Raw genomic sequence first — 15,404 nt, forward strand, 5'->3', positions numbered from 1 at the left:
AGCACAGAGACTGGTAGATCATAGGTGCTTAATAAATATTTGCTGACTAAGAAGATACAGACATAGTCACAGAAAACTATTGCCATCTGAAAGTGAGATAATTTGTTCTTCTAGTCCCAGAAAGCAGAACTAGGAAAAATTGAGAGAAACTGCAAAGGGACAGAATTAGGTTTAATTTAAGGGGAAAAAACTTCCTAATAATTAGAACTATTCAAAAGGGGAACTTTGGAGTTAGTGGGTTATACCCATTTATCAAACTCTTCAAGCAAAGAATGCATGCCTCAGATAAAGGGTGTTTTAAAAGATCCTGGGCAAGGTTTGAACTAGATGGCCTCTGAGGTCTTTCACAGCTCTGTGATCATGTAAGAGTTTCTTTAAATGAGATCTAGACAAAGGGGAAGAATCAAATAGAGAAGTGAAGAACAAAAATAACAAGAGGGTTAAAACAAGGTTCTTGAGGAAACATAAAGGAATGGGAACAGAAGTACAAGCTAGAAGAGTTAGCTTTGGCAAGAAGAAAAGCCAGTTCATCAGTGGAAAAAAAAGAGAAAACCGGAAGAAAATAGAAGCATTAAGGTACCAATAAAGAAAAGCTTACGTCACATGGAATCAAGCTTCCCAGTAAAATGAGAGAGGTATCAAATATAAGAAAACATAGGAGGGTTAAAGTTTAACACCTGATGAAAAGGGAGAAGGATGAGAATAGCTACTGTGAGAATCTGATATGATAACAACAAAAGATAAATAAAAGATTCCATGTATTCTACAAAATATTTTTAACTACTAAAGTTTTTTAACCATACAGTTATTACATTTTCTTTAACAAACTGAATAACTAAGGAGTTGTACAAAGACACAGAATATATACTAATTACGTTTTATTTAAGTTAAAAGTTTTAACACATAAAATCACTGTCATATACTCATCCTGACTGATGCAATAAATTACATGAGTGAAGAAATTACGTGTTTGGTCTTGCAAGTCAGCAGTCTTAGAATGCAGTGTGATGGTGCTGCTAAAGTGCTGGACCTGGGGTTTGGAATATTTAAGTTCAAATCAGGTTTCACACATATGTGCTATGTGACTACAGTCCAATTGTTCTCCTACTTCTGCTCACTACATTCTGAATTAGTTCATACAAGTCTTCCAAGGAATCTGAAACTATCACTTCCATAATTTCTTAAAATATAGTAACATCTCATTGCATTTCTATATCATAATATGTTGATCTCATGACCTGAGATTCCCACTCTTTGCCACCTCAAAAGAAGCTATATGCTTCTCAACATCCTTAAAGTTTACTTAGTTTAGGACTAATTCCCACCTTAATTCCACCTCCTTTAACCAGTTCATTTGAGAATAAGGTTCAAGTATCAGACTCTCCTCATCTTTCCTCATACTTCTCATACATCAATTTGTATGCCCTGATTATATATAATAGTTTTCCTTAAACTTCTTTTTCTTTTCTCACCTAGGGGAACCCTCTTCCCCTCTCTTTCCATTTATTTTTTTTAGAGCAAGACATAACAGAACTATTGAACCAGGCCATTCACTGAATTAAATTAGACTCTCTCTATGATGCCTGATGCTGATGGGGTTGTATTATATCCTCATATTAGAATCTAAGTACTTTATCTCTGTATTTGTCCCTTATGATCCACATATATTTTCTAATGTTTTGCTTGACTACTATGTTCGCTACTCAAAGTTTCTATACAGCTCTGATCTTTTCACCAGAGATGCCGGGAAGTCCACTTGTAAAAAATTCAGAAGGATTATAAAGTAGGACTGTACTCAGTTTTGCTGGGTAAGTTATTCTTGGCTGTCTTTGCCTTCTGATAAATCATATTTCAAGCTCTCTATTCCTTTTTAGTGATGGCTGCTAAATTATGTATGATCCTGACTGTAATTCCTTGTTACCTAAATTCTTTCATTCTGAATACCTGCAAAATTTTTTCTTAGACTTGGATTTGGTTACACTATTCCTGGGAGTTTTCATTTTGGAATGTGCTTACCCAGAGGAGACAACTAAACTCTTTCTATTTCCACTTTATTCTCTGGTTCTAAGAAGTCTGGGGAGTTTTAAGATTTCTTTAACTATGAAATCTAGGTTTCTTTTTTCTTTTTCATGGTTTTCAGGTATTCCAACATTTCTTAAATATTTTCTCCTTGATGTTTTCCAAGTCAAATGTTGCTACTGCAAGATATCTTACATTTTGTTTTATTGTTTCAATCTTTTGACTTTCTTTTATTTTTTTTACTGCATCACAGAATCATTGGTCCATTCTATTTGGTCCATTCTAATTTTCTATTTGGTTCATTCTAACGTTCAGGGCATGTATAGCTTGGCCATGTTTGTGCCAAGCTGTAATTTCCAAGGCTAATTTCCATTCGAATTTTTTTTCATGTTTTTTCCTATGGCATTACAATTTCATCTATAAAAACTTTTTTAAACTCTGGCTTCATAACTCATCCAGGAATTCTACTTAAATTTGTGCCTGAGTTCTGCTTTTCTTTGAAGCTTTGTCTGTAAATGTTTTGGAGTCACCCTCTTCTTCGAGGTTTGTGTCTTCAGTATTCATGGAACTGTAATAGTTTTCTACGGTAAGGTTCTTTTTTTGTTTCTGCATCATTCAACACAGTTCCTGACTTGAGAATGGGTTCTGTGCACTTTGGAGAGAAAGCCTGAGCTGGATGAGTTGCTGCTTTCTTAGTGCTATTTTATTACAGACTCCTAGGTACAGCTGTCTGATCCAGGGCAAAGTCGACTTGCTGCCAGAGGATTCTGGGAAGATGGTGGAGTAGATCAGAAAACTTTCAGTTCTCTAAATTTCCTCCACAGAGAAAGGTAGAACATTGCCTCAGAGTGAATACAGAGCATGGGAAATAAACAAGTCAGGGTAAAGAAGCTGTCTTCCTAATACAATCTAAGAAGATCCCAGGAAAGATGTGAACTCCAGGGGCAGATTTCAGGCTGGGTGAAATCCAAACAACTAAAGACCAACTCTGCAGAATCAACAAACAACAAAGCCCTGGGAGCTGCTGGGGTTGAGAGGAAGCCTCACCCTTAGAAACATTTATTTTACAGACAGTAAGGAGGTCTGACAGAAGAGGAGAAGACTCAAGGACCTTCCCCTGCAGAGGGACATCAAGCACAGCTATGATGACCAGAAGCTCTCTGGACTGCGGCTTCAAGGGGGAGTGGGTGTAGCAGCAGAGTGGTGGGGACCCTGCTCACTGTGGGCACCCAGAGGAGAGCAGGAACCCTGGCTGCAGCTCCAGGGAAGAAAGGATAGCTGCAATCTGCAGCCACCAGAGGGAACACAAGAAGTAAGACCATTTAAGGGACAACACGACCCAGGGCTCTAGCCATTGCTTAGGTTTGCAGAAGAGAGTCCAAGGTTGAGCCCAGGGACAGACCTCAGGAAAGAACAGGATGGACCTGAGGCTTGGGGTATTACTCCTCATACCTTGGAACCACAACCTGATCACACTAAAAGCCGCAAAAAAAAAAATTAATGAATGCAAGGAAGAAAGAATGAGAGAGGAAGGAAGGAAGGAAGGAAGGAAGGAAGGAAGGAAGGAAGGAAGGAAGGAAGGAAGGAAGTTAAGTGATCAAGTAAAAGAGAAAGAATATAACTATAGATGGATACTATGGAGATAAAGAAGATCTGAGTTCATATTCTGAGGAAGATAATGGAACTTTAAAAAAGCCATTCCAAGATGTGGGAGAGCTGGAACAGTAATTCATTGTTGGTGGAGCTCTGAGCTGATTCAACCATTCTGGAGAGCAATTTGGAACTCTACCCAAAGGGCTACAAAAATGTGCATACCCTTTGACCTAGCAATATCACTTCTAGGACTGTATCCCCAAGAGATCATAAAAATGGGAAAGGGTCTCACATGTATAAAAGTATATATAGCAGCTCTCTTTGTGGTGGCCAAAAACTGGAAATCAAGGGGATATCCATCCATTAGGGAATGGCTGAATAAACTGTGGTATATGAATGTAATAGAATACTATTGTGCTATAAGAAATGATGAACAGGAAGACTTCAGAGAGGCCTGAAAGGACTTATGAGATCTGATGCTGAGTGAAAGGTACAGAACCAGGAGAACTTCGTACACAACAACAACCACACTGTGCGAGGAATTTTTTCTGGTAGACCTAGTACTTCATTGCAATACAAGGACTTAAGAAATTCCCAATGAACTCAAGGCAAAATGCCTTCCCTATTCAGAGAAACACCTATGGAATTTAATTGCAGAATGAATCAGACCATTTTCTTTTGTATTATGTTTGCTATTGTTTTATGATTTCTCCCATTCATTTTAATTCTTCTATGCAACATGACTAAGGTGAAAATGTATTTAATAGGAATGTATGTGTAGAACCTATATAAACTTGTATAACAGGCAGAGCCAAGATGGCCGAGTAGAAAGACTCATATACACTAGTGCTTCCCCCACAGCCCACCAAATACCTGTAAAAATGACTCTCAACAAAATCTAGAGCAGCAGAAGCCACAGAACAACAGAGCAAAAGAGGTTTCCAGCGAAAGGTAACCTGGAAGGCCAACAGGAAAGGTCTATCTCACAGGACTCTGAGCAAAACAGAGTACAGCCTTGGCCACACAGCACTGGGAGGAACAGGACCTGAACAGACCTCCAGGCAGAGTTCCTAGCAGGGAAGGTCCCAGATACCTCAACCCACAAGCAACAAAGAAAGCTCCAAAGGTCAGTGGGGGAGGGCTTTCCCAGCTGGGCAAGAGGGAATGGGTTTCTCCAGGAACAGCCCGTGATGACGGCAGAGGCCCAGGCAACAGACTGCAGGCAGCTACAGTGCCAGGAAGCAACCTGAATCCATTGTTCAGGCAGCTCAGCCTCTGGTTGTAGACAGCAGCTGATCTAATCCTCAGTCCTGAGTGATGGCCCCGCCCCCACCCAAAGCCCAGAGGAACAGTGCAGCTAAGTCTAATCTCTTGACAAAGGATTCAGAAGTCAAGTAACTGGCTGGGAAAATGCCCCAAAAAGGGGAAAAGAAATAAGACCATAGAAGGTTACTTTCTTGGTGAACAGGTGTCTCCTCCCATACTTTCAGATGAGGAAGAACAAGGCTTTCTGTCACAGGAAGTTAAGACTCCTGCCTCCAGGGCCTCCAAAGGAAACTTAAACTAGGCTCAGGCAAAAGAAGAGCTTGAAAAGCTAGTTAGCAGCTTGCTAAAGGAGAACCCAAAAAATGCTGAGGAAAATAACACCTTTAAAAAGAGGCTAACTCAATTGGAAAAAGAGGTCCAAAAAGTCAATGAGAAGACGGGATCTTTAAAAAGCAGAATTAGCCAAATGGAAAAGAAGGTTCAAAAGCTCACTGAACAAAATAGTTCTCTAAAAGAGAGAAGTGAGTTCAGGGAAATGAATGACTATGAGATAAATCAAGCAGTTAGAAAACAAAACCAAAAGTTTGAAAAAATAGAAGATAATGTGAAACATCTCATTGCAAAAACAACTGACCTGGAAAACAGATCCAGGAGAGACAATTTAAAAATTATGAGACTACATGAAAGCCATGATCAAAAAAGGAGCCTAGACATTATCTTCCATGAAATTACCAAGGAAAATTGTCCTGATATTCTAGAACCAGAGGGCAAAATAAATATTCAAAGAATCCACCAATTATCTCCAGAAAGAGACCCGAAAAGAGAAACTCCTAGGAATATTGTGGCCAAATTTCAGAGTTCCCAGATCAAGGAGAAAATACTGGAAGCAGCTAGAAAGAAACAATTTGAGTACTATGGAAATACAATCAGGATAACACAGGATCTGGCAGTTTCTACATTAAGGGGATAGAAGGGCTTGGAATAGGATATTCCAGAAGTCAAAGGCACTAGGATTAAAACCAAGAATCACCTACCCAGCAAAACTGAGTATAATAGTTCAAGGAAACAAATGGTCATTCAACGATATAGAGGACTTTCAAGCATTCATGATGAAAAGACCAGAACTGAAGAGAAAATTTGACTTTAAAACACAAGAATCAGGAGAAGCATGAAAAGGTGAACAGAAAAGAGAAATCATAAAAGACTTTCTAAAGCTGAACTGCTTACATTCCTACATGGAAAGAAAATATTTATAACTCTTGAGACTTTTCTCAATATTTGGGTAGGTGGAGGGATTTGTATACACACACACACACACACACACACACACACACACACACACACACACAGTACAGGCTGTGTTAAATCATAAGACATGATAGCCACAAGAAAAAAAATATAAAAATTAAGGAGTCAGGGAGGAAAATACTGGGAGGAGAAAGGGAGAAATGGAATGGGGCAGGCTATAACTCATAAAACAGATAAAGAAAAATCTTGTTCAATGGAGGACAAAAGGGAGAAGAGGAGAGGGGAAAAGTGAAGCTACTCTCTCCACATATGGCTGAAGGAGGGAATAACATGGTCACTAAATTTGGTATGAAAATCTGTCTTATACTACAGGAAAGTAGGGGAGGAGGTGACATGTAGGGGGAGGGGAATGACAGAAGGGAGGGCAAATGCAAGAAGGGAGTAACTAGAAATAAACACTTTTGGGAAGGGATAAGGTCAAAGGAGGGGATAAAAAAATAAGGGAGGATAGAGGGCAATATAGTTAGTATTATACAACATGATTATTATGGAAGTCTTTTGCAAAACCACACATATTTAGTCTGTATTGAATTGCTTGCCTTCTCAGTGGGTGGATAGGGAGGGAGGGAGGGAGGGAGAAAAGTTGGAATTCAAAGTATTAGAAACAAATGTTGAGAATTATTATTGCATATAACTGAGAAATAAGAAACACAGGTAATGGGGTATAGAAATTTATCTTGCCCTACAAGAAAAGAGAGAAGATGGGGATAAAGGAAGGGTGAGGTATCATAGAAGGGAGGGCTGATTGAGGGAAGGGGTAATCAGAATGCAAGGTATTAGGGGGTGAGGGGAGGGTAGAAATGGGGAGAAAAACTGGGCATGTTACAAAGTGATGTAAAAGCAATTAGTATTAAAACAATTGACTGAATTAATTACTGAGACTAAATCAGAGACATCTTTAGTTTGGGAAAATGAATTTTAGTCTAAGTCTCCTAGAGGGAGGTAATTTCGGGTAAAATTTGGCATTGATGGAAAAGTTAAGGTTTTAATGGTAAGTTTGATTTTATGATTGTTATTTAAGCTGGAACTAGAACAGGTATAGAAAGGCATGCAAGTCACTTAAGACTTGCCTCAAAAGATGTTCCTTAGCCAATGTCAAATTATAGTCATATCTGAAACATGGTTATTGGAACTTGCTATTTTAAGATGTTATGGGACTATTAAGTGACTGACTGTTCTTTTGAGTCTAACTCCAGGTATGGATAGCAACAAAGGCGGTCTTGAGCCTCCATGATGCCAGTAAGCCTGTGAGATGCTGGTAGTATGAATTGAAAAAGGTGATCTCATGGGAAGGGTGGGAGAGTGGCTGTTCAGCCTAGGCTGAGGTAGGATTCTCCTGACTCAATTTTTCCACTGACATTTGACAGACTCTAAGCCTCACTGAATGCAAAGTGACAATCTACTCCTGCCTGGAACTGACATGAAGTTGGGGAGATATTGTTTCCCTGCAATGCCCCTACTCTTAGTGGTAATTTCTTATAGTCTAAAGGTTTGTAAGCTTAATACCAGATCTGTTATAGATTGTTGGTAGAGGAACATCCAAGGTTAAGTCTAAAATTAAGCTATTAGGCTTAGGACTTCAGACCAACAACAATAAGTTAGGGTCCTTTAATTCTTAGTAATAGTGTGGTGACAATTAGGTCAAGGGCTTATGAAGTTAGCATACATAGTTACTATTTGTGTCTCAGTTGGTTAATGTTAAAAAAAAAAATTCGTTTCCGGTCTATATTGTAAATGTGTTAAAACAAATATCACCCAACCAAAAGTTGGAATTGTGTTATGCGATATGAACTGTGTTAAAAATAAAAAAATAAAATAAAATACAAAAAAAAAGTGAGCTGGACTTGGAATCAGGAGAAACCTGGGTTTGATTCTGCCTTTGATACTTATTAGCTGTGTAGCCTTGGACAAATCCATTTGATCTCTGTAAATCATAATGAGCAGATATTCCGTACCATCTTCCATATAACCAAATGCTAAGTCATGTCTGTTCAACTGGAAGCATGCAGAGCACATCTGGGCAAACCATAATGAAATAAAGTTAACGTAAGGAAAAATAAATAAATAAATAAATAAATAAATAGCTTGTATACCATCTCAGGGAGGGAGTGCAGAGGGGAAAAAAAGCTAAGATATATGGAAGTGATTGTAGAACAATGAAAACAAATAAAATATTTAAATTTTAATTTTTAAAAAGTCATTCCTTTTTCAATGAGAAACATCAAATGGTCCCAAGCACAAAAATATTTCTTAGAAGAACTCAGAAAGAACTTTAAAAATCAGAGGCTTCAAGGAAAGATTAGAAAAAAAATGAGAGCAATCCCATAAAATTATGAAAAGTCAACCAAGTTGAAATAGAGAACCAAAAACTTAAAAAAATAATTCCCTGAAATCTAGAACTGGACAAAGGGAAGTTAAAGACAATTTAAGACACAAAGAAATAATAAAACAAAATCAAAAGAATGAAAAATAGAAGACAATATGAAACATCTCATCAAAAAATAACTGCTCTGGAGGGAAAAATAATACAAGAATAGTCTGACTGCCTGAAAATTATGATTAAAAAAAGATTCTTGATGTAATATTATAAGAAATTATCAAGGAAAATTGCCCTGAAGTTCTAGAAAAAGAAGGCAAAGCAAAAATAGAAAAAATTCAATGATCATCACCTGAAAAAGATCCCAGGAGGAAAATTTACAGAACTATCATAGTCAAGTTTCAAAGCTCCCAGGTTAAGGAGAAAATAATGGAAGCACCAAGAGAAAGCCAATTTAAATATTGTGGGGTTACAGTAAGGATCATACAAGACCTAGCAGCTACTATGTTGAAGGACCATAAGTTTTAGAATACTTTATTTCACAGTACAAAAGAGCTAGGGTTCCTATCAAGTGTGACTTACCCAGCAAAGTTAAGTGTAATACTGAATGAAAAAAATGTACATTTAACAAACTCAAAGACTTTCAAATATTTGTGACATAAACAAGAGAACTTAAGGGAAAATTCAGCATATAACATCCAGGAGAAACAGAAAGTAAACATTAAGGACCAATTATAAGGGACTCATTAAAGTCAAATCATTTACTTCTTATATATGAAAATATCAGTTCTAGTAAGACTGTCATTTTTGTTTGTGGTAGTTTGAAAGAAAGGCTTCAGCTGAGCTCAGTATGATGGGATGACTCTTACAAAAAATAAAACTGTAGGGAGAGATAAAAAGGAGCAATTACCTCCTACAAATGAGCCATAAAAGGAAAAATTGATACAGAAGAAACTAGCAGAGGAAGGGCAAATAGTGATGAAACCTTATTCTCATAGGGATATATCTAGAAGGGTAGAAGAGTATTCTATACTCAGAAAGAAATAGAAGGGCAAGGGGATAAAGTGGGGGAAGAGGATAAGGAAAGGACTCTTGGAGCAGGGTAAGTTAAGGAATAGGTGAGCAAGACAGCAGCAGAAGTAAAGCAGAGGAATGAGGAGGGACAGGAATAGGATGAGGAGAGTGAGCAAAACAGGAAGGAGGAAGTATAGAAGAAGCAATTATGCATACAATGTGAATGGGAAACAGATAAATAATTTGAATTCAACAAGACGTTACTTTCAGGAAATGCTGTAACTATAAAAATGAGAAACACAGACAAACAAAACATAGAGATTAGGAGTAGAATTTATTATATTAAAAAAAGCAGGGGTAGTAATCATGACTTCAGAAAAAGGTAAAGCAAAAATAGATTTAATCAAACAAGAAAAAGAGGGAAACTACAGAATGTGTCGGTCACATTATTCAATACTGTTTTAGACCATTTAATATAACGGGACAGTGTAAAAGACCTGAGAGTATACTTGCCAAAAGAGACACAGGAACTATATGCATATAAACAATATTTTTTTTACAAATAAAGCTAGATCTAAATGATCAAAGTAATATTTGCTGTTCATGGGTACATAAAGACAATATAGTTTAAAAAATGACAATTTTCCCCAACTGTTTATGTAATGCTATCCCAATTAAATTACTAAAACCTATTAGACTGAGTTAGAAAAAATAATAACAAAGTTCACTGAGATGAACAAAACGTCAGGCTTCAAAGAAAGCAGGTAAAAAAACATATAAAGGAAGTTGATTCAGTAATAACAGACCTTAAACCATATTATATGGTGAGAGCACTGTTGAAGTGTAAAATGGATAATTTTGATTATCTAAAGTTAAAATTTTCTTATGTAAATAAAACCTATGCAGCCAACAACAGGACTGCAGAAAATTGGGAATAAACTTTCATAGACAATCTCTCAGATAGAAGGGGATTGGGTTCGAACGTTGCTATGCTGTAGAAAATAATAGGCTGGTTGATTCAGAAAAACATGGAAAGATGTAGATTTATGAAAGAAGATGCTATCCATCTTCAGAGAAACAGATAACAAGTAGAAATAAGCATAATACTGGTCTTATGTGTGTGTGTGTGTGTGTTTTTAGATATCTATGTATATGTATAATGTATGCATATCACACTTAATTGTAGGCTTCTTTGGGGAAGGGGGAGAAGGACAAAGATGGGGGGCTGGATAAAGTAAAGACAGTAGTAGTGAACAAAAGAAAACCTACAAAGAAGGGAAAAAAAGCTGGACAGCTTTGAAAACAATGTATAATATTCTATGGCTTTCTTGAAATTTAAATTTATTGTTTTCCCCTGAATCCTCTCATATTGTGCTACGTATATGGCAAGGTTTTTTCCTTATTTTGTATTTAAGTTTAAAGTAATTTTTTTTAAAAAGAACCAAAAAAAAAAGTCTAAATTGCTGCCCCCCCAAACTAAACTCTGCAAGTTCCTGACCTGAGTTTGAGACTCCACAATAGTAGACTGCTAATGGACTATCAGGTTCCTATCAGGCAGCTGGTAAGGTCTGTTGGCTCACAGAAATTACACACCCTGCACAAGGTTCTGGTACCCCAATATGAATCTTCCCCTACCTCTTGCCTATTTGCATAGTCTCTCCTTATACTGGAGTCATCCATACAGTGAACTCCTGGTCAGGCCCCAACTCCCGTATCCAGACATCTGTCTTCCTATCCCCACCTGGGCTGGGGGAAAAATGACTCTTGATTTTTCATGGATTTTCCCATAAATATTTGGTCTAGTTCATCTTCTAGATCTCCTTGAGGTAAGGGGGTGAGAAGGATGTTACAACTCATTATCACTGTATTTCTTCCAACTAATCTGCCATCTTGACTTCATGCCTCAAGATTAATTGCTTTTGATAGCAACAACCCAATCTGTTCTTCAGTATTTCTACTTTCATTTTAAAAGTTTTATTGATGACTTTTTAAAAATATTACTGTCATTTATCAAAACTACAAAAGAGAACGTAATTGAGTTCATGAAAACTGACCATAGGTACAAAAGTTGATAACGTGTTAATTTATAGCATTACACACAACACACACACACACACACACACACACACACACACACACTCTCTCTCTCTCTCTCTCTCTCTCTCTCTCTCTCTCTCTCTCTCTCTCTCTCAAACTCTGAAACTCTGATTTCACTAGTGTAGGGAGGTCTTGCTACACAACTTCCTCTACAAATGAAATTCGGCACCTTCTCTGCTAGTTGTAGTCTGATATAAAGTCTTGGAATACTGACATACTCAGGGTCACAAAGCTAGCACACAGAGGTAAAACTCAAACCCAGGATTTCCTGTCTTTGAGGCCAGCTTTCTATATACTAGGATATCTCTTTCTCTTCATATGTGTGAATGGAAGAATCAAGGTAACAAAAAAAGTAATGAATGTGATTAACTCTGTTTAGGTTTTGGAAGCAGTACTCTCAGAAGAAAAAAAAATTACCTATGGGGCTTTGAAACACCAAGTGAGATTTTCAAGTGACTAAAGAAAAAAGAAAAGGGAAACAAATTTAAGGAAACAGTAAAAATGGGAGTTTTGTGGGAAGTAAGAAAGTTCTGTTGTCCACATTCCCAGGTGATAAGGGTTGTAACCTAGCATGGACAGGTTAGAGGTCAGAAACTAATGCACAGGCCCAAGGAGCTGTGTGAGGAAGGGCCTATCAGAAAGGAGAACATGGAGTCACATGGCCAGGGGACATTGTCACGGGAGATCCAAAGTTCAGAAAATAGTATAAGAAGCCCCATCTTCCTGTATGTGTTGTAGTCTTCCTGTAATCTTACTGGGAAGGCTACCCATCCATTCAGGGGGAATGGGAGCAAAGATTAATAAAGGTTTTCCTGATTTCACAACAGGTATTGTTCTTTATTTAAGGTGAGCATGTTTCTCACTGTTGGGGGCTTGTTAAACAGGCTCACTTCTAACAATTCTTGGGGGTTTGTAGCAGGATATTTAGCATCAGAAAGGTTAGGATGGAAACTTGCTTGTGGGAAATGGGAGAGTGCCCATTGATTTTTTCAGTGGCCCAGACCCAGTTCCCTTCTTCTGACTGCTAACATCTCCCAGACTGTTTGGAATTGTTGTGAACTCAGGAACGCAGCTAAAACAACAGACTGAATGGCTAAGATGCAGTGTAAGTCAGGAACCTGAGCAACAGCAGGAAAATTCATGGCTAAGTACTGCCTTGTCTGCCTCAGGATTTTAGGCACGGATAAGTCCTCAGATGGGGAGTGAGCTCTCTTGGGAAGGATCCTTTGGAAATTAGCTTGGAATCAGTCAGAGTAAATTGACATGAATAGTTGAATTTTGACCAGCCTAATGTAAAATTAGTTTATTTCCTAAAAAGAGAGGAATCTGTTCTGTGTTTGTCTGTGTGTTTGTGAAGTGTTTTGTTAAATTGTAAATACAGCCATGCAGCCAACCTGAGTAGCACGGGCTGTGGCTGGATTTTCCCTTAGAATTCTGCTATCTCTTAATCTTCCCCTCTCCTTCCCTCCCTGATTACAGCACCCTCAGAGGAGTGGGGGGGAGGGGAGGAAGAGATGTTTTACTGTTTGCCTTGATAATGGTGTTAATATAAAGTTTGAAAACTTGTAAGAAGTTGCTTAAAACAAAATCTTTCTTTCTGCATTCTAGAACCCAGGCTAGGTTGTGAATGTGAAAAGAAAAGATTTTGGTTCTTTGCAGAATATTCAACCTAAAAAATGTGGCTCTATTAGTTAAATTGTTAAATTAAAATTAAACTGTTAGCCTTTTAACTTCTAAGATTTCTTTTAAAGGAATAAGGAAGCTGGAAAAGGTGGTGAGTATTTGGTTTATCTGAAGTATAAAAGAGCAGGATATGCATAGGATAGTGGAGTGTTTCATGTGCTTGGACCTTGTACTCCCTTCCCCCTTCCCCATCCCACTTAAGAAAATGTTTGGCCTGATTGGGAAACCAATAGATAAAGTTATGGAAGGCTACTGGATTTTAAAAAGGGCTTAATGTGACTTGTAATTTTTACTATTAGTTATTAATCTCCCAAACTTCATGCCCAGAAGTCACACTTTGTCAGTACTGAATTATTTGGGCCCTTTTGCCTGGGAAAGGAGGATCTCTTTTTGTAATGGAGATTGGCAGAGTGAAGGATAGTCTAGAGTGAGGTCATGTTTTGATTCAAGGAGATCTCAAAGCTAAAAACCATATTTTACATTTAAATTAAGTAAATATATCTGATGCCAGACTATGTGTGTAAAATTGCAAATTCACTTTAGAATTTCAGTGACTTATTTTAGAAGCATTTAAGTAGCAAGAGTATTTTTTAAAAAGGAAGGCTAAAAAGTTTATCATTAGTGATTATAAATCCAGGTTTGATATGATTTCAAGTTAAAATCTGTCCTGAAGGAATAACAAACAGCCTCTGAGAATGCTCTTCCTATCAGGATTAAGCAGAAAAACATATTGTTATTTGGCATTTATGATTGTAAAGCGCTTAACACAAGGATAGATATAAGGATGTTAGAAGAAACGTTAATGTAATGTAATTGTTCCACTATTTTTAAATTTGGAGTTTGTTATATATAGATTTGAGTTTTAAAAGGGATATAATAGTAATTTGATCATTTAAAAATTACCTTTGGTTATAAATAAGCAGTGAAAATGCTGATGTTTGCTATATAATGGCAGATATAAGCTGGAAGGGAATTCTAGTGCAGACAGTTATAATTAAGATGTGGAGGAAGGCTGGATAATCTGAGTAATGGGATTGAGAGTGTTGGAAAAATAAGAATTATGATTGCAGATGGTTTTAGTAAGTAATAAGTGTGTGAGGAAATATTTTAGGGAGGCAGAAAAATAATGTAACTTGATTTGATAATTAATAGCTGAATCAAATTTGAGATGACTTTATCTGAAAGGATATCAGATGACAGACTGTGCCCACGTGGTGGTAAGGAGATTAAATACTGTGCAATGTGATGTGGAATGCATTCAGCTGAATGAGTGAGGGCCTACTTAAAGTTTTAAGAAAACTTAAATAGTTTTAAAGTTTTAAGTAAATCTTAATGTTGTTATATTAGGAATTGCATGGTTAAATTAATGATGAATTGGTTTAAAAAAAACATCATGAATTCTGCGTAAGAGTTTCTGTGTTGTAGAATTCCTATTGAGAAAATGAGAATCCTTGGAAAAATACATGTGCATTATTATGTATGGGTGTGATTTTCAAGCCTGTTCCATCCAAGGATGTATTAAAGTATGCTAAAAAGTTCATTTCTGCTATTAAGAAGGAAGTTTTAACTAAAATTGTTTTTTACTATGAATCAAGCATTTACAAAAGTATCTTTGTAAAAGGAAGCTTATGGACAAATGTGAAAAGGCCTGGGTTTTAGATCTTGTAATTTTTGTCAATTAGGTTCATGAGGGTTGTGTGATAAACTGCAAATGGTTCTTAGGAGAGGAAAATATTTGTTGTATGAAGAAATATTTTGCAAAATCTTTTGTGTGATTTTTGAAAGGCCAACCTACCAAATTTATATTTGTAAGCTAATTTGTTATAGTAACTTCAAGGGTTTTTTTTTTGGGGGGGGGGGGGGGGAAGATAAGGGAAAAAATAAGGGCGACCAAGAATTTTATGGCTCCAGGAAGTTCTGTGATAATTTTAAGACAAAAAGGCTCCTGGCCCCATCCTCCTTTCCTTTTGAAGTCCCATCATTACAGAAGGACTTCTTAAGATCTAATATGAACTGGAGATTCTCAGAGAAGAGATTTTAACTCTTTCTATTATCAAAGGAGAGGAGTGGCACCAGACCCACTCAGGGGCTGAAGAGTCTAAAATGA

General features: G+C 37.1%; 1 protein-coding gene across 4 annotated transcripts in view; it reads right to left on the bottom strand.

The window, feature by feature from the left end:
• Window positions 1–15,404, bottom strand: part of LRBA (LPS responsive beige-like anchor protein) — a 783,746-nt gene that overhangs the window by 513,649 nt on the left and 254,693 nt on the right. The gene's annotated exons all lie outside the window — the stretch shown is intronic.

Source organism: Notamacropus eugenii, chromosome 6 (genome assembly GCF_028372415.1).
Source record: "Notamacropus eugenii isolate mMacEug1 chromosome 6, mMacEug1.pri_v2, whole genome shotgun sequence".
Lineage (NCBI taxonomy): Eukaryota > Metazoa > Chordata > Mammalia > Diprotodontia > Macropodidae > Notamacropus > Notamacropus eugenii.